The sequence below is a fragment of the Geotrypetes seraphini genome, chromosome 1 (genome assembly GCF_902459505.1).
Source record: "Geotrypetes seraphini chromosome 1, aGeoSer1.1, whole genome shotgun sequence".
Taxonomy (NCBI): Eukaryota; Metazoa; Chordata; class Amphibia; order Gymnophiona; family Dermophiidae; genus Geotrypetes; species Geotrypetes seraphini.
In genome coordinates, this window is record NC_047084.1 from 282,617,089 (window position 1) to 282,642,454 (window position 25,366).

General features: G+C 39.6%; 15 non-coding genes across 15 annotated transcripts; all 15 read right to left on the bottom strand.

Annotated features, from left to right (window-relative positions):
* Positions 1-268: 268 nt before the first annotated feature.
* TRNAT-CGU lies at positions 269-341 on the bottom strand. The gene has a single exon. It is a non-coding gene; the product is annotated as a tRNA-Thr (tRNA).
* A 1,335-nt stretch (positions 342-1,676) lies between these two features.
* Positions 1,677-1,749, bottom strand: TRNAT-AGU. The gene has a single exon. It is a non-coding gene; the product is annotated as a tRNA-Thr (tRNA).
* Positions 1,750-2,276: 527 nt separating this feature from the next.
* Positions 2,277-2,349, bottom strand: TRNAT-UGU. The gene has a single exon. It is a non-coding gene; the product is annotated as a tRNA-Thr (tRNA).
* Positions 2,350-4,104: 1,755 nt separating this feature from the next.
* Positions 4,105-4,177, bottom strand: TRNAT-CGU. The gene has a single exon. It is a non-coding gene; the product is annotated as a tRNA-Thr (tRNA).
* A 1,334-nt stretch (positions 4,178-5,511) lies between these two features.
* On the bottom strand, positions 5,512-5,584 carry TRNAT-AGU. The gene has a single exon. It is a non-coding gene; the product is annotated as a tRNA-Thr (tRNA).
* Positions 5,585-6,111: 527 nt separating this feature from the next.
* Positions 6,112-6,184, bottom strand: TRNAT-UGU. The gene has a single exon. It is a non-coding gene; the product is annotated as a tRNA-Thr (tRNA).
* A 1,755-nt stretch (positions 6,185-7,939) lies between these two features.
* TRNAT-CGU lies at positions 7,940-8,012 on the bottom strand. Its single transcript has one exon. It is a non-coding gene; the product is annotated as a tRNA-Thr (tRNA).
* Positions 8,013-9,348: 1,336 nt separating this feature from the next.
* On the bottom strand, positions 9,349-9,421 carry TRNAT-AGU. Its single transcript has one exon. It is a non-coding gene; the product is annotated as a tRNA-Thr (tRNA).
* A 527-nt stretch (positions 9,422-9,948) lies between these two features.
* Positions 9,949-10,021, bottom strand: TRNAT-UGU. Its single transcript has one exon. It is a non-coding gene; the product is annotated as a tRNA-Thr (tRNA).
* A 1,755-nt stretch (positions 10,022-11,776) lies between these two features.
* On the bottom strand, positions 11,777-11,849 carry TRNAT-CGU. Its single transcript has one exon. It is a non-coding gene; the product is annotated as a tRNA-Thr (tRNA).
* Positions 11,850-13,184: 1,335 nt separating this feature from the next.
* On the bottom strand, positions 13,185-13,257 carry TRNAT-AGU. Its single transcript has one exon. It is a non-coding gene; the product is annotated as a tRNA-Thr (tRNA).
* A 527-nt stretch (positions 13,258-13,784) lies between these two features.
* TRNAT-UGU lies at positions 13,785-13,857 on the bottom strand. The gene has a single exon. It is a non-coding gene; the product is annotated as a tRNA-Thr (tRNA).
* A 1,755-nt stretch (positions 13,858-15,612) lies between these two features.
* On the bottom strand, positions 15,613-15,685 carry TRNAT-CGU. Its single transcript has one exon. It is a non-coding gene; the product is annotated as a tRNA-Thr (tRNA).
* A 1,335-nt stretch (positions 15,686-17,020) lies between these two features.
* TRNAT-AGU lies at positions 17,021-17,093 on the bottom strand. The gene has a single exon. It is a non-coding gene; the product is annotated as a tRNA-Thr (tRNA).
* Positions 17,094-17,620: 527 nt separating this feature from the next.
* On the bottom strand, positions 17,621-17,693 carry TRNAT-UGU. The gene has a single exon. It is a non-coding gene; the product is annotated as a tRNA-Thr (tRNA).
* Positions 17,694-25,366: the final 7,673 nt, after the last annotated feature.

The window sequence follows — 25,366 nt, forward strand, 5'->3', positions numbered from 1 at the left end:
TGCTTTTGGAAATAAGCTCTCCTTTGGTTCAAGGGTATGATCACTCACTTACACTTGATAGACAAGCCTAGTTTGTACAGCCCGACAATCTAATGCTTCTGGCCAGCATTACAAAGCTGTGCATGCCTTGTTGGGAGATATTCTTCCCAGGATCTTATAGTTTTGACAACTTTTAATACTTGAAATATATTTTTACAGTCTAGATCATATTTTGAAGACCAAGCAGGCTATATTAAGTTCCAAGCACTGTTTACAGAAAAGCATAAGGAGGCCCTGATGAGGGTTGAACTCATGACCCCTGGTTTACGAAACCAGTGCTCTTACCACTGAGCTACAGAGCCAATTGGGAAGAAGCTCCTCTGTTAGATTTCTCTCCAGTAAACACATTTCCTACTGCTACTTCTGATTCTTTTCTTAGTTTGTTTATTTCCTACGTGTAGGGAAGAGATTTTGTTCGCAAGTGGAAGGAGCCTGCCACATGAGTTGGCAACATGTTATTTTCAGTCCTTACTTTGCCTAGTGACAAATATCACGTTCATATTTTAAGGGGCAAACAAGAGCAATTCAGACAAGTTCTGGTTCATCACATTTAAATGCCCTACCAGTCCGCAACAGCTATGCTCTGATATCATTCACCAAGCTAGCATGGAAATGAGAGACATGGACTCCTACTGTATAGATACCTGATCGGATTCCTAGATGGGGACACAGGTATCAGCTCATCGGATGACCTGAACTTTATCTAGATTCAGATCTGAAGTGACAGTGCTAAGTTCTCTGGGAGGAAGTCGCACTAGCAATTTAGAAGAGATATCCTACCTAGGTAGCAATAGATTTCTTGAATTATTTCTATGTAAATTGAATCTGAACTCAAGAAGGGAATAAGATGGAAGTCATATTATTGGCAGAGACTGGTGATATGGATAACAGTAAATTCGGAGCAGGGACATTTAATCAGTATAACACCGAAAATAACTATTGAATTCAGAGCATCTGAACTCCACGGCTGATTCAAATAATCTGAGAGGGATGCGCATTGGTTAGAGCACCATCCATTCGCTAGAGTACCTGAATACATTGAGTGCAATCTACATCGGTATCAAGCGTGTTAACCCGGAATGCTTGTTTTAGAATGCACCTTGAAAAGGTTTGCATTCTAAAATGATTATAAAAACGAATGTGTGGAAAGAACTGATAAAACATCTGAAATTGAGGAGATTAAGCCAGGCAAAACCATTGCTTGCTCTGAGCACTTGCCTTGGATCGAAGTTCCAGAAGGCAATGCCAACAGTTCCAAGCATTAGTAAAGCAGAACATTGAAATGTTGAAATTTCATCGTATACATTTTGGAATGGAGCACCTGTAATCATTGGATTTAAGCTTTTTTTTTTTTGTTTATTTGTTTTGGCTAATCCATAAAATGGCAGAGAACATTAAGCATAGTAGATGAAGAGTGTGAAGAAGACAACAGTAGCAGCAGCAGCTCTTCATTGCTAGAAATTGGGCTTTAATAGGAAGCCCACTGAAAATATTCAGTTAGTGAATTAGCCATCATGTAGAGAGAGCAGGCTGAAAAATGAGGAAGAGGTTCTACTCAGGGATCAGAAATGGTAAAGGATAGGGGTGTCTTCTTTCAGTAAAGGAAGCTGACACTTTTTACAAGGTAAAGCTAATCTAGGCTCTGATGAGAATTGAACTCACAACCCCTGGTTTACTAGACCAGTGCTCTAACCACTGAGCTACAGAGCCTGCCACAGTGCTGTTCTTTCTTTCGTCTATGGTCACTTGGAGAGAGATCCCTACTTACACTAACTTTCCAAATGCACACTTCCCAGAAAATATCATCAATGGCCTTTCTTGCCCCCTTTCGCTTTTTTCAATCTTTTTGGCTTTGCTATCTTCTAAAATAAGAATTCGAGTAATTTCCCTCTATAAACATAGAAAATGGGCTTTTCATGCACACGTGGCAGGTTTCCTTTCTTTCCATTTCTTCTCCTTTCTTGGTTATATATCCATAAAATGGCAGGGAACATTAAGCATAGTAGAAGATGAAAAGTGTGAAGAAGACAACAGTAGCGGCAGCAGCTCTTCATTACTAGAAATTGGGCTTTAATAGGAAGCCACTGAAAATATTCAGTAAGCGAATTAGCCATCATGTAGAGAGAGCAGGCTGAAGAATGAGGAAGAGGTTCTACTCAGGGATCAGAAATGGTAAAGGATAGCGTGCCTGTTTTCAATAAAGGAAGCTGATACTTTTTACACAGTAAAGCAAATCTAGGCTCTGATGAGAATTGAACTCACGACCCCTGGTTTACAAGACCAGTGCTCTAACCACTGAGCTACAGAGCCTTCCACAGTGCTGGTCTTTCTTTCGTCTATGGTCACTTGGAGAGAGATCCCTACTTACACTAACTTTCCAAATGCACACTTCCCAGAAAATATCATCAATGGCCTTTCTTGCCCCCCTTTCACTTTTTTCTATCTTTTTGGCTTTGCTATCTTCTAAAATAAGAATTTGAGTAATTTCCCTCTATAAACATAGAAAAGGGGTTTTTCATGCACACGTGGCAGGGTTCCTTTCTTTCCATTTCTTTTCCTTTCTTGGTAATGGTACATCAAAAGAATTCAAGAATCTTAGAGGATGTCTAATCCTTTCCAGGAAAGAGTCAAAACTTAGAATGGTCAACTTTACACATTTCAACGTAGAAACATATTTTTTAAGGGAAAGGAAGGCAACGTTTACAAAAAGCATAAGCCCCCCAATACCAAGTCTCTGAGCTATGGCTCATTTTCAAACTAATTCGGCACCTCGCTTAAGGTTTGGCAACACATTTCAAATAGGGATAACGTTCGACAGAAACTGCTTTTCTCAGTTTCCAATAAAATTGAAACCTCCGCCGAAACTGTCTGAAAGCTTTCGTCCGAAACAGAAACTGCGGCCCAAACTTATCGCCTGCTTTCAGCCAAAACGAAATGCAAGAGCGAATGCTCAAGTTTGCTCTTGTGAGCGTGAAACAATGAGGGTCTCTGAGGATTGGCAGGCCTTGCAGTCCGCTTCACTCTGCTAAACCCACAGCATCCAAGCCAGAATATAATTTAAATAATGAAAGTCCGTATTTAACCTCCAAGCAAAATTGCCTCCACCCACATGCAAAACGAAATGTGCAGAAGTAGCCGGGTATTGCTCCTGCTGTAACAACACCCACAGATGACTAGTGATTGTACGATAGGCCCAGAGGAGCCTAAGGATGGTAGTAGCTTTGGTAGAGAGCAAATCCACATATAGAAATCCAGCAAGAGGAGCAATTTCTGTTCCGATTGATTAAGGATGAGTGACAAATGGGACAAAGCATAAATTTTCTGCTTTCATCGAAAACACATGGTCATTTTTAGTCAAAAGCATGACTGAAAATTAAAATTACCTTTGGACTGAACCGAAACAGGGCAGCAAATTGAGTTTGAGACAGTTAAGGCACAGTAAGCGAAACTAAGCTTAGGGTCAACGTCTAAGCTGAGCTGATCTTTCCATTTTTTCAGCTTCTAAGTTCAAGACGGAAGCACGTATGTTATTTGGAAAGTATAGCATTGCATTGCAAACGTAGAGATGTTTTCTACGCTCCTGAAAAATTATTCATTTCATCTCCATGAATAATTGACCAAAAAAGTCATTTCTTCTATTAAATGAAAGTCCACTTAGAAAAATGAAAGAGTTGGTGTCAAGCCATGCAAAAGGGAGAAATAAACCATGTGCAGAATTGTCAGAGATTATGTCAATCTATGCAGGCCTTAGTTCAGATGTCAAGATCCTACGATGCATCCCGTGCCATTCTCTGAGGTGCTTTTGGAAATAAGCTCTCCTTTGGTTCAAGGGTATGATCACTCACTTACACTTGATAGACAAGCCTAGTTTGTACAGCCCGACAATCTAATGCTTCTGGCCAGCATTACAAAGCTGTGCATGCCTTGTTGGGAGATATTCTTCCCAGGATCTTATAGTTTTGACAACTTTTAATACTTGAAATATATTTTTACAGTCTAGATCATATTTTGAAGACCAAGCAGGCTATATTAAGTTCCAAGCACTGTTTACAGAAAAGCATAAGGAGGCCCTGATGAGGGTTGAACTCATGACCCCTGGTTTACGAAACCAGTGCTCTTACCACTGAGCTACAGAGCCAATTGGGAAGAAGCTCCTCTGTTAGATTTCTCTCCAGTAAACACATTTCCTACTGCTACTTCTGATTCTTTTCTTAGTTTGTTTATTTCCTACGTGTAGGGAAGAGATTTTGTTCGCAAGTGGAAGGAGCCTGCCACATGAGTTGGCAACATGTTATTTTCAGTCCTTACTTTGCCTAGTGACAAATATCACGTTCATATTTTAAGGGGCAAACAAGAGCAATTCAGACAAGTTCTGGTTCATCACATTTAAATGCCCTACCAGTCCGCAACAGCTATGCTCTGATATCATTCACCAAGCTAGCATGGAAATGAGAGACATGGACTCCTACTGTATAGATACCTGATCTGATTCCTAGATGGGGACACAGGTATCAGCTCATCGGATGACCTGAACTTTATCTAGATTCAGATCTGAAGTGACAGTGCTAAGTTCTCTGGGAGGAAGTCGCACTAGCAATTTAGAAGAGATATCCTACCTAGGTAGCAATAGATTTCTTGAATTATTTCTATGTAAATTGAATCTGAACTCAAGAAGGGAATAAGATGGAAGTCATATTATTGGCAGAGACTGGTGATATGGATAACAGTAAATTCGGAGCAGGGACATTTAATCAGTATAACACCGAAAATAACTATTGAATTCAGAGCATCTGAACTCCACGGCTGATTCAAATAATCTGAGAGGGATGCGCATTGGTTAGAGCACCATCCATTCGCTAGAGTACCTGAATACATTGAGTGCAATCTACATCGGTATCAAGCGTGTTAACCCGGAATGCTTGTTTTAGAATGCACCTTGAAAAGGTTTGCATTCTAAAATGATTATAAAAACGAATGTGTGGAAAGAACTGATAAAACATCTGAAATTGAGGAGATTAAGCCAGGCAAAACCATTGCTTGCTCTGAGCACTTGCCTTGGATCGAAGTTCCAGAAGGCAATGCCAACAGTTCCAAGCATTAGTAAAGCAGAACATTGAAATGTTGAAATTTCATCGTATACATTTTGGAATGGAGCACCTGTAATCATTGGATTTAAGCTTTTTTTTTTTTGTTTATTTGTTTTGGCTAATCCATAAAATGGCAGAGAACATTAAGCATAGTAGATGAAGAGTGTGAAGAAGACAACAGTAGCAGCAGCAGCTCTTCATTGCTAGAAATTGGGCTTTAATAGGAAGCCCACTGAAAATATTCAGTTAGTGAATTAGCCATCATGTAGAGAGAGCAGGCTGAAAAATGAGGAAGAGGTTCTACTCAGGGATCAGAAATGGTATAGGATAGCGTGCCTGCTTTCAGTAAAGGAAGCTGATACTTTTTACATGGTAAAGCAAATCTAGGCTCTGATGAGAATTGAACTCACTACCCCTGGTTTACTAGACCAGTGCTCTAACCACTGAGCTACAGAGCCTGCCACAGTGCTGTTCTTTCTTTCGTCTATGGTCACTTGGAGAGAGATCCCTACTTACACTAACTTTCCAAATGCACACTTCCCAGAAAATATCATCAATGGCCTTTCTTGCCCCCTTTCGCTTTTTTCAATCTTTTTGGCTTTGCTATCTTCTAAAATAAGAATTCGAGTAATTTCCCTCTATAAACATAGAAAATGGGCTTTTCATGCACACGTGGCAGGTTTCCTTTCTTTCCATTTCTTCTCCTTTCTTGGTTATATATCCATAAAATGGCAGGGAACATTAAGCATGGTAGAAGATGAAAAGTGTGAAGAAGACAACAGTTGCAGGAGCAGCTCTTCATTGCTAGAAATTGGGCTTTAATAGGAAGCCACTGAAAATATTTAGTAAGCGAATTAGCCATCATGTAGAGAGAGCAGGCTGAAAAATGAGGAAGAGGTTCTACTCAGGGATCAGAAATGGTATAGGATAGCGTGCCTGCTTTCAGTAAAGGAAGCTGATACTTTTTACACAGTAAAGCAAATCTAGGCTCTGATGAGAATTGAACTCACAACCCCTGGTTTACAAGACCAGTGCTCTAACCACTGAGCTACAGAGCCTGCCACAGTGCTGGTCTTTCTTTCGTCTATGGTCACTTGGAGAGAGATCCCTACTTACACTAACTTTCCAAATGCACACTTCCCAGAAAATATCATCAATGGCCTTTCTTGCCCCCCTTTCACTTTTTTCTATCTTTTTGGCTTTGCTATCTTCTAAAATAAGAATTTGAGTAATTTCCCTCTATAAACATAGAAAAGGGGTTTTTCATGCACACGTGGCAGGGTTCCTTTCTTTCCATTTCTTTTCCTTTCTTGGTAATGGTACATCAAAAGAATTCAAGAATCTTAGAGGATGTCTAATCCTTTCCAGGAAAGAGTCAAAACTTAGAATGGTCAACTTTACACATTTCAACGTAGAAACATATTTTTTAAGGGAAAGGAAGGCAACGTTTACAAAAAGCATAAGCCCCCCAATACCAAGTCTCTGAGCTATGGCTCATTTTCAAACTAATTCGGCACCTCGCTTAAGGTTTGGCAACACATTTCAAATAGGGATAACGTTCGACAGAAACTGCTTTTCTCAGTTTCCAATAAAATTGAAACCTCCGCCGAAACTGTCTGAAAGCTTTCGTCCGAAACAGAAACTGCGGCCCAAACTTATCGCCTGCTTTCAGCCAAAACGAAATGCAAGAGCGAATGCTCAAGTTTGCTCTTGTGAGCGTGAAACAATGAGGGTCTCTGAGGATTGGCAGGCCTTGCAGTCCGCTTCACTCTGCTAAACCCACAGCATCCAAGCCAGAATATAATTTAAATAATGAAAGTCCGTATTTAACCTCCAAGCAAAATTGCCTCCACCCACATGCAAAACGAAATGTGCAGAAGTAGCCGGGTATTGCTCCTGCTGTAACAACACCCACAGATGACCAGTGATTGTACGATAGGCCCAGAGGAGCCTAAGGATGGTAGTAGCTTTGGTAGAGAGCAAATACACATATAGAAATCCAGCAAGAGGAGCAATTTCTGTTCCGATTGATTAAGGATGAGTGACAAATGGGACAAAGCATAAATTTTCTGCTTTCATCGAAAACACATGGTCATTTTTAGTCAAAAGCATGACTGAAAATTAAAATTACCTTTGGACTGAACCGAAACAGGGCAGCAAATTGAGTTTGAGACAGTTAAGGCACAGTAAGCGAAACTAAGCTTAGGGTCAACGTCTAAGCTGAGCTGATCTTTCCATTTTTTCAGCTTCTAAGTTCAAGACGGAAGCACGTATGTTATTTGGAAAGTATAGCATTGCATTGCAAACGTAGAGATGTTTTCTACGCTCCTGAAAAATTATTCATTTCATCTCCATGAATAATTGACCAAAAAAGTCATTTCTTCTATTAAATGAAAGTCCACTTAGAAAAATGCAAGAGTTGGTGTCAAGCCATGCAAAAGGGAGAAATAAACCATGTGCAGAATTGTCAGAGATTATGTCAATCTATGCAGGCCTTAGTTCAGATGTCAAGATCCTACGATGCATCCCGTGCCATTCTCTGAGGTGCTTTTGGAAATAAGCTCTCCTTTGGTTCAAGGGTATGATCACTCACTTACACTTGATAGACAAGCCTAGTTTGTACAGCCCGACAATCTAATGCTTCTGGCCAGCATTACAAAGCTGTGCATGCCTTGTTGGGAGATATTCTTCCCAGGATCTTATAGTTTTGACAACTTTTAATACTTGAAATATATTTTTACAGTCTAGATCATATTTTGAAGACCAAGCAGGCTATATTAAGTTCCAAGCACTGTTTACAGAAAAGCATAAGGAGGCCCTGATGAGGGTTGAACTCATGACCCCTGGTTTACGAAACCAGTGCTCTTACCACTGAGCTACAGAGCCAATTGGGAAGAAGCTCCTCTGTTAGATTTCTCTCCAGTAAACACATTTCCTACTGCTACTTCTGATTCTTTTCTTAGTTTGTTTATTTCCTACGTGTAGGGAAGAGATTTTGTTCGCAAGTGGAAGGAGCCTGCCACATGAGTTGGCAACATGTTATTTTCAGTCCTTACTTTGCCTAGTGACAAATATCACGTTCATATTTTAAGGGGCAAACAAGAGCAATTCAGACAAGTTCTGGTTCATCACATTTAAATGCCCTACCAGTCCGCAACAGCTATGCTCTGATATCATTCACCAAGCTAGCATGGAAATGAGAGACATGGACTCCTACTGTATAGATACCTGATCGGATTCCTAGATGGGGACACAGGTATCAGCTCATCGGATGACCTGAACTTTATCTAGATTCAGATCTGAAGTGACAGTGCTAAGTTCTCTGGGAGGAAGTCGCACTAGCAATTTAGAAGAGATATCCTACCTAGGTAGCAATAGATTTCTTGAATTATTTCTATGTAAATTGAATCTGAACTCAAGAAGGGAATAAGATGGAAGTCATATTATTGGCAGAGACTGGTGATATGGATAACAGTAAATTCGGAGCAGGGACATTTAATCAGTATAACACCGAAAATAACTATTGAATTCAGAGCATCTGAACTCCACGGCTGATTCAAATAATCTGAGAGGGATGCGCATTGGTTAGAGCACCATCCATTCGCTAGAGTACCTGAATACATTGAGTGCAATCTACATCGGTATCAAGCGTGTTAACCCGGAATGCTTGTTTTAGAATGCACCTTGAAAAGGTTTGCATTCTAAAATGATTATAAAAACGAATGTGTGGAAAGAACTGATAAAACATCTGAAATTGAGGAGATTAAGCCAGGCAAAACCATTGCTTGCTCTGAGCACTTGCCTTGGATCGAAGTTCCAGAAGGCAATGCCAACAGTTCCAAGCATTAGTAAAGCAGAACATTGAAATGTTGAAATTTCATCGTATACATTTTGGAATGGAGCACCTGTAATCATTGGATTTAAGCTTTTTTTTTTTTTGTTTATTTGTTTTGGCTAATCCATAAAATGGCAGAGAACATTAAGCATAGTAGATGAAGAGTGTGAAGAAGACAACAGTAGCAGCAGCAGCTCTTCATTGCTAGAAATTGGGCTTTAATAGGAAGCCCACTGAAAATATTCAGTTAGTGAATTAGCCATCATGTAGAGAGAGCAGGCTGAAAAATGAGGAAGAGGTTCTACTCAGGGATCAGAAATGGTAAAGGATAGGGGTGTCTTCTTTCAGTAAAGGAAGCTGACACTTTTTACAAGGTAAAGCTAATCTAGGCTCTGATGAGAATTGAACTCACAACCCCTGGTTTACTAGACCAGTGCTCTAACCACTGAGCTACAGAGCCTGCCACAGTGCTGTTCTTTCTTTCGTCTATGGTCACTTGGAGAGAGATCCCTACTTACACTAACTTTCCAAATGCACACTTCCCAGAAAATATCATCAATGGCCTTTCTTGCCCCCTTTCGCTTTTTTCAATCTTTTTGGCTTTGCTATCTTCTAAAATAAGAATTCGAGTAATTTCCCTCTATAAACATAGAAAATGGGCTTTTCATGCACACGTGGCAGGTTTCCTTTCTTTCCATTTCTTCTCCTTTCTTGGTTATATATCCATAAAATGGCAGGGAACATTAAGCATAGTAGAAGATGAAAAGTGTGAAGAAGACAACAGTAGCGGCAGCAGCTCTTCATTACTAGAAATTGGGCTTTAATAGGAAGCCACTGAAAATATTCAGTAAGCGAATTAGCCATCATGTAGAGAGAGCAGGCTGAAGAATGAGGAAGAGGTTCTACTCAGGGATCAGAAATGGTAAAGGATAGCGTGCCTGTTTTCAATAAAGGAAGCTGATACTTTTTACACAGTAAAGCAAATCTAGGCTCTGATGAGAATTGAACTCACGACCCCTGGTTTACAAGACCAGTGCTCTAACCACTGAGCTACAGAGCCTGCCACAGTGCTGGTCTTTCTTTCGTCTATGGTCACTTGGAGAGAGATCCCTACTTACACTAACTTTCCAAATGCACACTTCCCAGAAAATATCATCAATGGCCTTTCTTGCCCCCCTTTCACTTTTTTCTATCTTTTTGGCTTTGCTATCTTCTAAAATAAGAATTTGAGTAATTTCCCTCTATAAACATAGAAAAGGGGTTTTTCATGCACACGTGGCAGGGTTCCTTTCTTTCCATTTCTTTTCCTTTCTTGGTAATGGTACATCAAAAGAATTCAAGAATCTTAGAGGATGTCTAATCCTTTCCAGGAAAGAGTCAAAACTTAGAATGGTCAACTTTACACATTTCAACGTAGAAACATATTTTTTAAGGGAAAGGAAGGCAACGTTTACAAAAAGCATAAGCCCCCCAATACCAAGTCTCTGAGCTATGGCTCATTTTCAAACTAATTCGGCACCTCGCTTAAGGTTTGGCAACACATTTCAAATAGGGATAACGTTCGACAGAAACTGCTTTTCTCAGTTTCCAATAAAATTGAAACCTCCGCCGAAACTGTCTGAAAGCTTTCGTCCGAAACAGAAACTGCGGCCCAAACTTATCGCCTGCTTTCAGCCAAAACGAAATGCAAGAGCGAATGCTCAAGTTTGCTCTTGTGAGCGTGAAACAATGAGGGTCTCTGAGGATTGGCAGGCCTTGCAGTCCGCTTCACTCTGCTAAACCCACAGCATCCAAGCCAGAATATAATTTAAATAATGAAAGTCCGTATTTAACCTCCAAGCAAAATTGCCTCCACCCACATGCAAAACGAAATGTGCAGAAGTAGCCGGGTATTGCTCCTGCTGTAACAACACCCACAGATGACTAGTGATTGTACGATAGGCCCAGAGGAGCCTAAGGATGGTAGTAGCTTTGGTAGAGAGCAAATCCACATATAGAAATCCAGCAAGAGGAGCAATTTCTGTTCCGATTGATTAAGGATGAGTGACAAATGGGACAAAGCATAAATTTTCTGCTTTCATCGAAAACACATGGTCATTTTTAGTCAAAAGCATGACTGAAAATTAAAATTACCTTTGGACTGAACCGAAACAGGGCAGCAAATTGAGTTTGAGACAGTTAAGGCACAGTAAGCGAAACTAAGCTTAGGGTCAACGTCTAAGCTGAGCTGATCTTTCCATTTTTTCAGCTTCTAAGTTCAAGACGGAAGCACGTATGTTATTTGGAAAGTATAGCATTGCATTGCAAACGTAGAGATGTTTTCTACGCTCCTGAAAAATTATTCATTTCATCTCCATGAATAATTGACCAAAAAAGTCATTTCTTCTATTAAATGAAAGTCCACTTAGAAAAATGCAAGAGTTGGTGTCAAGCCATGCAAAAGGGAGAAATAAACCATGTGCAGAATTGTCAGAGATTATGTCAATCTATGCAGGCCTTAGTTCAGATGTCAAGATCCTACGATGCATCCCGTGCCATTCTCTGAGGTGCTTTTGGAAATAAGCTCTCCTTTGGTTCAAGGGTATGATCACTCACTTACACTTGATAGACAAGCCTAGTTTGTACAGCCCGACAATCTAATGCTTCTGGCCAGCATTACAAAGCTGTGCATGCCTTGTTGGGAGATATTCTTCCCAGGATCTTATAGTTTTGACAACTTTTAATACTTGAAATATATTTTTACAGTCTAGATCATATTTTGAAGACCAAGCAGGCTATATTAAGTTCCAAGCACTGTTTACAGAAAAGCATAAGGAGGCCCTGATGAGGGTTGAACTCATGACCCCTGGTTTACGAAACCAGTGCTCTTACCACTGAGCTACAGAGCCAATTGGGAAGAAGCTCCTCTGTTAGATTTCTCTCCAGTAAACACATTTCCTACTGCTACTTCTGATTCTTTTCTTAGTTTGTTTATTTCCTACGTGTAGGGAAGAGATTTTGTTCGCAAGTGGAAGGAGCCTGCCACATGAGTTGGCAACATGTTATTTTCAGTCCTTACTTTGCCTAGTGACAAATATCACGTTCATATTTTAAGGGGCAAACAAGAGCAATTCAGACAAGTTCTGGTTCATCACATTTAAATGCCCTACCAGTCCGCAACAGCTATGCTCTGATATCATTCACCAAGCTAGCATGGAAATGAGAGACATGGACTCCTACTGTATAGATACCTGATCTGATTCCTAGATGGGGACACAGGTATCAGCTCATCGGATGACCTGAACTTTATCTAGATTCAGATCTGAAGTGACAGTGCTAAGTTCTCTGGGAGGAAGTCGCACTAGCAATTTAGAAGAGATATCCTACCTAGGTAGCAATAGATTTCTTGAATTATTTCTATGTAAATTGAATCTGAACTCAAGAAGGGAATAAGATGGAAGTCATATTATTGGCAGAGACTGGTGATATGGATAACAGTAAATTCGGAGCAGGGACATTTAATCAGTGTAACACCGAAAATAACTATTGAATTCAGAGCATCTGAACTCCACGGCTGATTCAAAAAATCTGAGAGGGATGCGCATTGGTTAGAGCACCATCCATTCGCTAGAGTACCTGAATACATTGAGTGCAATCTACATCGGTATCAAGCGTGTTAACCCGGAATGCTTGTTTTAGAATGCACCTTGAAAAGGTTTGCATTCTAAAATGATTATAAAAACGAATGTGTGGAAAGAACTGATAAAACATCTGAAATTGAGGAGATTAAGCCAGGCAAAACCATTGCTTGCTCTGAGCACTTGCCTTGGATCGAAGTTCCAGAAGGCAATGCCAACAGTTCCAAGCATTAGTAAAGCAGAACATTGAAATGTTGAAATTTCATCGTATACATTTTGGAATGGAGCACCTGTAATCATTGGATTTAAGCTTTTTTTTTTTTTGTTTATTTGTTTTGGCTAATCCATAAAATGGCAGAGAACATTAAGCATAGTAGATGAAGAGTGTGAAGAAGACAACAGTAGCAGCAGCAGCTCTTCATTGCTAGAAATTGGGCTTTAATAGGAAGCCCACTGAAAATATTCAGTTAGTGAATTAGCCATCATGTAGAGAGAGCAGGCTGAAAAATGAGGAAGAGGTTCTACTCAGGGATCAGAAATGGTATAGGATAGCGTGCCTGCTTTCAGTAAAGGAAGCTGATACTTTTTACATGGTAAAGCAAATCTAGGCTCTGATGAGAATTGAACTCACTACCCCTGGTTTACTAGACCAGTGCTCTAACCACTGAGCTACAGAGCCTGCCACAGTGCTGTTCTTTCTTTCGTCTATGGTCACTTGGAGAGAGATCCCTACTTACACTAACTTTCCAAATGCACACTTCCCAGAAAATATCATCAATGGCCTTTCTTGCCCCCTTTCGCTTTTTTCAATCTTTTTGGCTTTGCTATCTTCTAAAATAAGAATTCGAGTAATTTCCCTCTATAAACATAGAAAATGGGCTTTTCATGCACACGTGGCAGGTTTCCTTTCTTTCCATTTCTTCTCCTTTCTTGGTTATATATCCATAAAATGGCAGGGAACATTAAGCATGGTAGAAGATGAAAAGTGTGAAGAAGACAACAGTTGCAGGAGCAGCTCTTCATTGCTAGAAATTGGGCTTTAATAGGAAGCCACTGAAAATATTTAGTAAGCGAATTAGCCATCATGTAGAGAGAGCAGGCTGAAAAATGAGGAAGAGGTTCTACTCAGGGATCAGAAATGGTATAGGATAGCGTGCCTGCTTTCAGTAAAGGAAGCTGATACTTTTTACACAGTAAAGCAAATCTAGGCTCTGATGAGAATTGAACTCACGACCCCTGGTTTACAAGACCAGTGCTCTAACCACTGAGCTACAGAGCCTGCCACAGTGCTGGTCTTTCTTTCGTCTATGGTCACTTGGAGAGAGATCCCTACTTACACTAACTTTCCAAATGCACACTTCCCAGAAAATATCATCAATGGCCTTTCTTGCCCCCCTTTCACTTTTTTCTATCTTTTTGGCTTTGCTATCTTCTAAAATAAGAATTTGAGTAATTTCCCTCTATAAACATAGAAAAGGGGTTTTTCATGCACACGTGGCAGGGTTCCTTTCTTTCCATTTCTTTTCCTTTCTTGGTAATGGTACATCAAAAGAATTCAAGAATCTTAGAGGATGTCTAATCCTTTCCAGGAAAGAGTCAAAACTTAGAATGGTCAACTTTACACATTTCAACGTAGAAACATATTTTTTAAGGGAAAGGAAGGCAACGTTTACAAAAAGCATAAGCCCCCCAATACCAAGTCTCTGAGCTATGGCTCATTTTCAAACTAATTCGGCACCTCGCTTAAGGTTTGGCAACACATTTCAAATAGGGATAACGTTCGACAGAAACTGCTTTTCTCAGTTTCCAATAAAATTGAAACCTCCGCCGAAACTGTCTGAAAGCTTTCGTCCGAAACAGAAACTGCGGCCCAAACTTATCGCCTGCTTTCAGCCAAAACGAAATGCAAGAGCGAATGCTCAAGTTTGCTCTTGTGAGCGTGAAACAATGAGGGTCTCTGAGGATTGGCAGGCCTTGCAGTCCGCTTCACTCTGCTAAACCCACAGCATCCAAGCCAGAATATAATTTAAATAATGAAAGTCCGTATTTAACCTCCAAGCAAAATTGCCTCCACCCACATGCAAAACGAAATGTGCAGAAGTAGCCGGGTATTGCTCCTGCTGTAACAACACCCACAGATGACCAGTGATTGTACGATAGGCCCAGAGGAGCCTAAGGATGGTAGTAGCTTTGGTAGAGAGCAAATCCACATATAGAAATCCAGCAAGAGGAGCAATTTCTGTTCCGATTGATTAAGGATGAGTGACAAATGGGACAAAGCATAAATTTTCTGCTTTCATCGAAAACACATGGTCATTTTTAGTCAAAAGCATGACTGAAAATTAAAATTACCTTTGGACTGAACCGAAACAGGGCAGCAAATTGAGTTTGAGACAGTTAAGGCACAGTAAGCGAAACTAAGCTTAGGGTCAACGTCTAAGCTGAGCTGATCTTTCCATTTTTTCAGCTTCTAAGTTCAAGACGGAAGCACGTATGTTATTTGGAAAGTATAGCATTGCATTGCAAACGTAGAGATGTTTTCTACGCTCCTGAAAAATTATTCATTTCATCTCCATGAATAATTGACCAAAAAAGTCATTTCTTCTATTAAATGAAAGTCCACTTAGAAAAATGCAAGAGTTGGTGTCAAGCCATGCAAAAGGGAGAAATAAACCATGTGCAGAATTGTCAGAGATTATGTCAATCTATGCAGGCCTTAGTTCAGATGTCAAGATCCTACGATGCATCCCGTGCCATTCTCTGAGGTGCTTTTGGAAATAAGCTCTCCTTTGGTTCAAGGGTATGATCACTCACTTACACTTGATAGACAAGCCTAGTTTGTACAGCCCGACAATCTAATGCTTCTGGCCAGCATTACAAAGCTGTGCATGCCTTGTTGGGAGACATTCTTCCCAGGATCTTATAGTTTTGACAACTTTTAATACTTGAAATATATTTTTACAGTCTAGATCATATTTTGAAGACCAAGCAGGCTATATTAAGTTCCAAGCACTGTTTACAGAAAAGCATAAGGAGGCCCTGATGAGGGTTGAACTCATGACCCCTGGTTTACGAAACCAGTGCTCTTACCACTGAGCTACAGAGCCAATTGGGAAGAAGCTCCTCTGTTAGATTTCTCTCCAGTAAACACATTTCCTACTGCTACTTCTGATTCTTTTCTTAGTTTGTTTATTTCCTACGTGTAGGGAAGAGATTTTGTTCGCAAGTGGAAGGAGCCTGCCACATGAGTTGGCAACATGTTATTTTCAGTCCTTACTTTGCCTAGTGACAAATATCACGTTCATATTTTAAGGGGCAAACAAGAGCAATTCAGACAAGTTCTGGTTCATCACATTTAAATGCCCTACCAGTCCGCAACAGCTATGCTCTGATATCATTCACCAAGCTAGCATGGAAATGAGAGACATGGACTCCTACTTTATAGATACCTGATCTGATTCCTAGATGGGGACACAGGTATCAGCTCATCGGATGACCTGAACTTTATCTAGATTCAGATCTGAAGTGACAGTGCTAAGTTCTCTGGGAGGAAGTCGCACTAGCAATTTAGAAGAGATATCCTACCTAGGTAGCAATAGATTTCTTGAATTATTTCTATGTAAATTGAATCTGAACTCAAGAAGGGAATAAGATGGAAGTCATATTATTGGCAGAGACTGGTGATATGGATAACAGTAAATTCGGAGCAGGGACATTTAATCAGTATAACACCGAAAATAACTATTGAATTCAGAGCATCTGAACTCCACAGCTGATTCAAAAAATCTGAGAGGGATGCGCATTGGTTAGAGCACCATCCATTCGCTAGAGTACCTGAATACATTGAGTGCAATCTACATCGGTATCAAGCGTGTTAACCCAGAATGCTTGTTTTAGAATGCACATTGAAAAGGTTTGCATTCTAAAATGATTATAAAAACGAATGTGTGGAAAGAACTGATAAAACATCTGAAATTGAGGAGAATAAGCCAGGCAAAACCATTGCTTGCTCTGAGCACTTGCCTTGGATCGAAGTTCCAGAAGGCAATGCCAACAGTTCCAAGCATTAGTAAAGCAGAACATTGAAATGTTGAAATTTCATCGTATACATTTTGGAATGGAGCACCTGTAATCATTGGATTTAAGCTTTTTTTTTTTTGTTTGTTTGTTTTGGCTAATCCATAAAATGGCAGAGAACATTAAGCATAGTAGATGAAGAGTGTGAAGAAGACAACAGTAGCAGCAGCAGCTCTTCATTGCTAGAAATTGGGCTTTAATAGGAAGCCCACTGAAAATATTCAGTTAGTGAGTTAGCCATCATGTAGAGAGAGAAGGCTGAAGAATGAGGAAGAGGTTCTATTCAGGGATCAGAAATGGTAAAGGATAGGGGTGTCTTCTTTCAGTAAAGGAAGCTGACACTTTTTACAAGGTAAAGCTAATCTAGGCTCTGATGAGAATTGAACTCACAACCCCTGGTTTACTAGACCAGTGCTCTAACCACTGAGCTACAGAGCCTGCCACAGTGCTGTTCTTTCTTTCGTCTATGGTCACTTGGAGAGAGATCCCTACTTACACTAACTTTCCAAATGCACACTTCCCAGAAAATATCATCAATGGCCTTTCTTGCCCCCTTTCGCTTTTTTCAATCTTTTTGGCTTTGCTATCTTCTAAAATAAGAATTCGAGTAATTTCCCTCTATAAACATAGAAAATGGGCTTTTCATGCACACGTGGCAGGTTTCCTTTCTTTCCATTTCTTCTCCTTTCTTGGTTATATATCCATAAAATGGCAGGGAACATTAAGCATAGTAGAAGATGAAAAGTGTGAAGAAGACAACAGTAGCAGCAGCAGCTCTTCATTACTAGAAATTGGGCTTTAATAGGAAGCCACTGAAAATATTCAGTAAGCGAATTAGCCATCATGTAGAGAGAGCAGGCTGAAGAATGAGGAAGAGGTTCTACTCAGGGATCAGAAATGGTAAAGGATAGCGTGCCTGTTTTCAATAAAGGAAGCTGATACTTTTTACACAGTAAAGCAAATCTAGGCTCTGATGAGAATTGAACTCACGACCCCTGGTTTACAAGACCAGTGCTCTAACCACTGAGCTACAGAGCCTGCCACAGTGCTGGTCTTTCTTTCGTCTATGGTCACTTGGAGAGAGATCCCTACTTACACTAACTTTCCAAATGCACACTTCCCAGAAAATATCATCAATGGCCTTTCTTGCCCCCCTTTCACTTTTTTCTATCTTTTTGGCTTTGCTATCTTCTAAAATAAGAATTTGAGTAATTTCCCTCTATAAACATAGAAAAGGGGTTTTTCATGCACACGTGGCAGGGTTCCTTTCTTTCCATTTCTTTTCCTTTCTTGGTAATGGTACATCAAAAGAATTCAAGAATCTTAGAGGATGTCTAATCCTTTCCAGGAAAGAGTCAAAACTTAGAATGGTCAACTTTACACATTTCAACGTAGAAACATATTTTTTAAGGGAAAGGAAGGCAACGTTTACAAAAAGCATAAGCCCCCCAATACCAAGTCTCTGAGCTATGGCTCATTTTCAAACTAATTCGGCACCTCGCTTAAGGTTTGGCAACACATTTCAAATAGGGATAACGTTCGACAGAAACTGCTTTTCTCAGTTTCCAATAAAATTGAAACCTCCGCCGAAACTGTCTGAAAGCTTTCGTCCGAAACAGAAACTGCGGCCCAAACTTATCGCCTGCTTTCAGCCAAAACGAAATGCAAGAGCGAATGCTCAAGTTTGCTCTTGTGAGCGTGAAACAATGAGGGTCTCTGAGGATTGGCAGGCCTTGCAGTCCGCTTCACTCTGCTAAACCCACAGCATCCAAGCCAGAATATAATTTAAATAATGAAAGTCCGTATTTAACCTCCAAGCAAAATTGCCTCCACCCACATGCAAAACGAAATGTGCAGAAGTAGCCGGGTATTGCTCCTGCTGTAACAACACCCACAGATGACCAGTGATTGTACGATAGGCCCAGAGGAGCCTAAGGATGGTAGTAGCTTTGGTAGAGAGCAAATCCACATATAGAAATCCAGCAAGAGGAGCAATTTCTGTTCCGATTGATTAAGGATGAGTGACAAATGGGACAAAGCATAAATTTTCTGCTTTCATCGAAAACACATGGTCATTTTTAGTCAAAAGCATGACTGAAAATTAAAATTACCTTTGGACTGAACCGAAACAGGGCAGCAAATTGAGTTTGAGACAGTTAAGGCACAGTAAGCAATAGTTGCTTCTTGTTCTTTGAATGAATTGGTGCTGGGGTTACTAAGTGAATATGCAACCATGTAGGCATTCAGCTGAGGATCCCATAATGAGTCTGCAAGAAAGCAATTAAATCAGCATTTTAATTAAAAATATGATAAAAGGATAGAATTGACGTTTCCAGTTATATGACCATTCTGATTTGGATGACATAAGAGTTCCAAAGACCAAGCAGCATGTCTTTTCCTTGATATTCGCAGTGGGGAGGGAGAGAATTGCATAGATAAATTTAGTCCACACTTGAACAGAAATTCAGAAATTAAAGAAGATTAGAAATGCTCATTTTAATCAAACCCATAAACAAACATATCATTAGCCAGAGACATATACAATAGACAGAACATATCAGGATCCATGTCAAAAAAAATAGACGCTTACAGACCATAAGCCAAACAAATTTAAATTGTTAACCATGCAACTATTCTTTCAAAGATAAAGCTCTCATTAGCATTTTGAGTGGTTGTGCTCATGTTTTTCTGCCTAATTAATCAACATGCTTATGATAGTTATGCAATGGCTTTGTCTATATCTGTAGAGATACAGATAGATAAAGTTCAATTTAAATGAAGATACTGTGGCTTTTCCAGTGTGTCTTTGAGAGTTTAACAGAGCAAAGGCGACGCCTGATGCATGTCAGTACACTCCAACTTAGATAGTATAATAGCGCTAGATAATATATCAATGCTTTATAAATTCTTTCTTAGTCCAGTTTCTTTACAACAGTACATCTTAGGAATTCAGATATCCACCCTTATCGATAGATACAGGTGGTGGGATTCTTCATGATTCCAAGTACTATTTCCCAACTATTTACTTATTTCAATTATTTTATATAAATATATAAATAATAGACTTAGCTTATTCAAAGTCCATTCCCCTTCCCGACATGTTTCGCCAAACTTTCTTAAGGTCGGGGGAACTAAAACATAAAGGTTAGCAAAAGAGGGAGTTACTCAACAAGCATTAAAATCCCACTATTATTCTAATGCTCTAATGTTACCTTATCTTTTTCATATGCTTTATATTTTACCTGGACATTACAGCTGCTCCTCATTCTAATGCTCTAATACTACCTTATCTATTTTATATACTTTATATTTATTTATTTTAACTGGACATTACAGGATAGCTTTTCCTAGTATAACCAGCCATTCAAAAATGGCCGCAGTCTTTTAAACCAGCACTAAAATACCCTCCCCAATTATGACATCATAGCATCACATGATCTACTGATCTACTGATGGAGGCCTGGTCAACTATCAACTTGGGCCTCCAGTCCATAGTTTCATTCAAACCCTCCGGAGCCATAGTTTGAAGCTCAAACATCCATCTCAGTTCCCTAAGATTCAAAGTTTGTTCAATATTGCCTCCCTCCCACCCTATGTGTATAGCATCTAAGACCCTACATTTCAAATCTATTAACTTGTCCGCACAGTTTCCAATGGCGAACCAAAGGAGAACTTTCATTTTGGGTATTAACTCTAGATTTGTGTTCGGTGAGTCTCACTTTTATCTTGCGAGTTGTACGTCCGATATATAGCTTGGGACAAGGACATTGTATCAAGTATATAACATGATGAGAATTACAATTAGTGAAATGCCTAGTTTGATTTGTTTTACGCGTAATAGGATGATTCCATATTTCACCCGCTAGAGTGTATGTACACCATTGGCATTGTCCACAGGGCAGATGAATTCCCTTGGTATGAGTTTTTGGTTCCCTCAGAATACTGTGATTTATACTTTCACCAATGCTCTTACCTCGCTTGTAAGAACATATGGGCTTTATCACTTATAGTTGGAATCGCTAATTTTACAATGTGCCAATGTTTCAACACAATCTGTGAAATTGCTTGAGCATAAGTAGAATATTGTTGAACAAAAGCGATGGATTCTTGAGTAGTATTATCATGTGAATCATATAGTAACAATAGTTTGCGCTGAGCATACTTTGCACGCTTGTATGCTTGCTGAACGGCATCCCGGGGATAGCCTCTTTGGTAGAATCGTCTCTTCATATCCTTGGCTTGAAGTCGGAACTCTTCAATTTTATAAAAGCAATAAAAACAAATTTGTTCAATCGATTGTAACCTAATTATCTTATAATGTATCACTGTACCTCAAATACGATGACTTTGTATTGTACCACTTCACTGTTTGTCCCTCTGCATCTCCAATTTCTCCCTCTGTATCTCCACCATATAAGCCATGCATCTAAGGTCCATAGCCCAGAAAAAAGATATTTTAATTTAATCATGAAATTGTAATGCATGTAATTACAGGGCAGACTGGATGGACCATTCAGTTCTTTATCTGCTGTCATTTGCTATTTTACTTTGTAATTACAGGTTCCATGGATGGTGAATTCATGAAACAGCCTCCCAGTGGAGGTGGCAAGACGAAAACAGTGTCTGAATTCAAGAAAGCTTGGGACAAGTACATGGGATCTTTAAGGGAGTGATAGGGAGAGTAGATGGCATGGATGAGCCTCCAGGATTGGCCACATGGTCATTATCTACTTTCTCTGTTTCTATGTATGTTCAATGACATGCCCCATAGATTGCCTCAGGATATATACCGGTCAGAAATAAGCACATATCAGTTATTGGCCCATCTATCTTACAGTTCATTCATTACTCTTTCAGTGGCAGTGTCCTTCACTGCACCCTCTATTTGTGTGAGTGGCCAAGAAAGGGAAAGGAAGTACATGTATACTTTAAAAAAGAAAAAAAAAAAAATCAAATGTGTCTATGTGATTTTCCATGGCAAACCATAACACCTTTAGGGTTGCCACCTCACAATCCAGCCTGTGTGTACTTTTAGCTGGTTTCTGGAGGGCAATTTTCAACCAGACTTATTTACCTGAGAAAATCACTTTGAAAACTGCTTTTCACAGTACCTCCCTACCATAGTGATTGTTTGCCGTGTATATAGATGTGCAGGAATGAAAAGAAAACATCACTGCTCTTTTATGTGACTTATGCTGAAGTGATACACGAACAATCAATGAATGTCAGCTTTTCAATTGACAGCAAGTATTGTCTAAGGAATTGCGTCACACCTGTCGTCCTGGTGACACATTACAGAATTGCTGGCCATTCATTTGCTGACTTTTTTGTTTTGTTTTTAGTGCGACGATAAAGAGAAACAACAGAGGTGATAATTTGTTCCAAAGGAAAAAAATCTGTATTTTAAAATTAATCCCTTTGATTCCACTTTGATGGAATGGTAAATTGGATTTTTAAAAATATAAACCTAGAAAATTATTTCTGGATAAGACTATCACTACATATGTTTCTCTATGCTTCATAATCAATAACAGGATTATTTTTTTTAATGGATCTTGATATGATAAAATACACAAGCTGCATGACGTTCATTTTATTTTCATTCCCTGAGTAGTCGTAGTAAATAGAATCATGGGATTAACCCCCTCTTCTACGAAACCGTGCTAGTGGTTTTTAGCACAGAGAGTCGCGCTGAATGGCCCACGCTGCCCCCGATGCTCATAGGAACTCAATGAGCGTCAGGAGTAGCGTGGGCTATTCAACATGGTTTTCTGTGCTAAAAAGTGCTAGCATGGTTTCGTAGAAGAGGGGGTAAGTGATGAATTAGTCTATGTACATATGCCCTCACATAGTTTACTTCTGGGGATGTACATTTTTCAGTGCTCCCTCTAAATGTGAGGAGGAGAGGCAGATGTCTATGAAGAGCTGGCTGATTTTCTGGCACATTACAGACAGTGAATTACTATTGCATAAGATAAGTAAAATTTTCAATTCACTACATAATTCACTACATGGACTACAAATTGTATGGGGACTCTTTTTTTTGAATAACATTTATGTTAAAAAAAACAAAAAAACAACACATTAAGAGAGTTCACCTATTGATTTTTACCTTATTATTTTGGGTTTTTGAAATACACATTACAAGGTCCAAAGATGTTCTCACAATGAATTGCCCCCATTTGGGGATTAGATATAACAGCTCTGTGTGTGTGTTTTGAAAGAATATTTTCTATATAATATGAATATGTGAAGCAGAGATAGGCTGCTGCTGCTTAAACACTTTTCAGATTGCTTACATTTGCTAGCTTCAGTTTGCGCCAGCAGTGCTCTGATTTTCAGTGCATAGTTCTCTCGATGTCTTTAGCATATTTTATTTTAGTAGAAGCATCACATTGGACCCCAGAAGAAGGTTGCCCATAACCGAAACACAGACCGTGTTGGGTCCATACCACAAAACTCTCACTGTGTATTATATGGACTTACCAACCAATCTGCGTCACTCCAAATATTTACTATCCTTCATCTCCTCACTAAACTTCTTTGTGCCGGCCCCTGAAAAGACCCATCAAAAAGGCCACCAATTATATTTAGTATCCTTTTCCTCCAAAGAACTAGTTAATCCCAGGATTAACTGGAAACAAGCTACCTGAACTGATTCTTTGTGGTCCGACCACCGATTATGCAATTTCCAAATTAGCTGGCAAGCAAGACGCCCGCCAACCAAACCCAAGAAGAATAAAAGGAATAAGAAAATGACAACTAGCAGAAGACTGGTGAATCCAGTGGAATTCTGGTCACACTACGACTTAAAGTCTAACCCAGATTCTGACTCCTCGGTAGATTCTTGGACTAATACGAGTACACAGATACTAAACAAAATGGCCCCCATCAAACTAAGAAAAGTGAGAAATAAGAATTTGGAAGGCTGGTTTGACGCTGAGTTAGGAAACGTGAAAAGGGAGTTACGGAAACTCGAAAGACAATGGTTGAAATCAGGAGATAGTGCAGGGAGATTGAATTGGAGACTAAAACTAAAAGAATACAAAAAATTAATAATAAAGAAACATACTAATTTCTATGGCCAAAAAATAGGCTCACCAAACATGAATAGCAGAAACCTCTTCAAATTAGTCAACAAGCTTTATGATACTCAGGCCTCCTCCTGTTCCACCTTAGACTCCCCAGCATTTGCAGACGCTCTGGCCAAGTTTTTTAACAACAAAATAAAAAACTTAAGATCCGAACTAACGGTCCCCACTACCAACCACAGGACTTACCCAGTTGCTCAATACAAAGACGGACTTAGGGCAGACATGTCCTGGAATAACTTTACTACTCCGTCCTGGCAACAGTTCTGCAAAGCTTACATGAAATACACTGATTCCTACTGCAGACTAGACTGCTGCGCACCAAATATTATGAAAGTAGCTCCAGTCACCTTCAAAGCCAAGCTATACAATTGGCTTTCCTCTCTACTACTGACCGGTACATTTCCCGAGGATCTAGGTCAGATTTTGATTACCCCAACTGTAAAAAACCCTACAGAATTCACAAAGCTGACATCAAATTACAGACCTATTGCAAGCACTCCCTTATTTGTAAAGCTGATGGAAGGTTTGGTCAACCAGGACCTAGTAATGTACTTAGACAAATTCAACATACTACACGACAACCAATCAGGCTTTTGATCGGGGTATAGTACCGAAACAGTCATTGCATCGTTGCTAGATTTCCTTCATAGCCTATTTAGTCAAGGTAAAAGTGCTCTAGTTCTGCAATTAGACTTAAGTAGTGCCTTCGATTTGGTCGATCATGTCATTCTGATTGAGTGTTTGGAGTCAATTGGCCTTTCAGGTAATGTGTTAAAATGGTTTCAGGTTTTTTTGACTAAACGATCTTATCAAGTCTATAGTGATAATAAACAATCCAGCAGCTGGGTAAACTCTTGCGGAGTGCCGCAGGGCTCTCCCCTATCCCCAACATTGTTTAACATTTATCTCGCCTCACTAGGGAACTAATTGCAAAGCATAAAAGTCAAATTCTACATCTATGCAGACGATATCACTATTGTCATCCCTCTTACATCCCTGTCATCAGAAACAAACAATCATCTGTCATTCATCCTGAAACAGATCGGATTATGGATGACTGAATTCAAACTAAAACTCAACTAAGACAAAACCAAATTTTTCTTAGCAAGCCCAAATGACAAAATTAAAGACTCAACAATTTTGGTGAATGGTCAGGCCTTCCCTGTTGAAGATTCCTTAAAAATCCTGGGAGTGTCTCTGGACCGCCACCTTACCCTAAATATACACACAGATCTACTGGTTAGGAAATGCTTCTCGATATTATGGAAACTTAGAACCATCAGAAAATATTTTGACGCAGTCTCATTCCGCTTACTGGTTCAATCTTCCATTCTTACTACTGTAACATCATTTATTTGTGAACCTTCAAAAAAAACCTCCAAAGACTCTGAATCATTCAAAATTCAGCAGTTTGTCTGATTTTTGGGCTGAGAAAATGGGAACACGTTAGCCCCTACTACCAGAAACTTCACTGGCTGCCCCTGGAAGCACGAGTTTTGTTCAAGTTTTTCTGCCTTTGTTATAAATCAATTTTTGGCCTGGCCCCTACGTACCTGGTTTCTTAATTTAATCTCGACAGTCCTATTAGGCTCAAATGCAGAATTCACATGTTCTCCT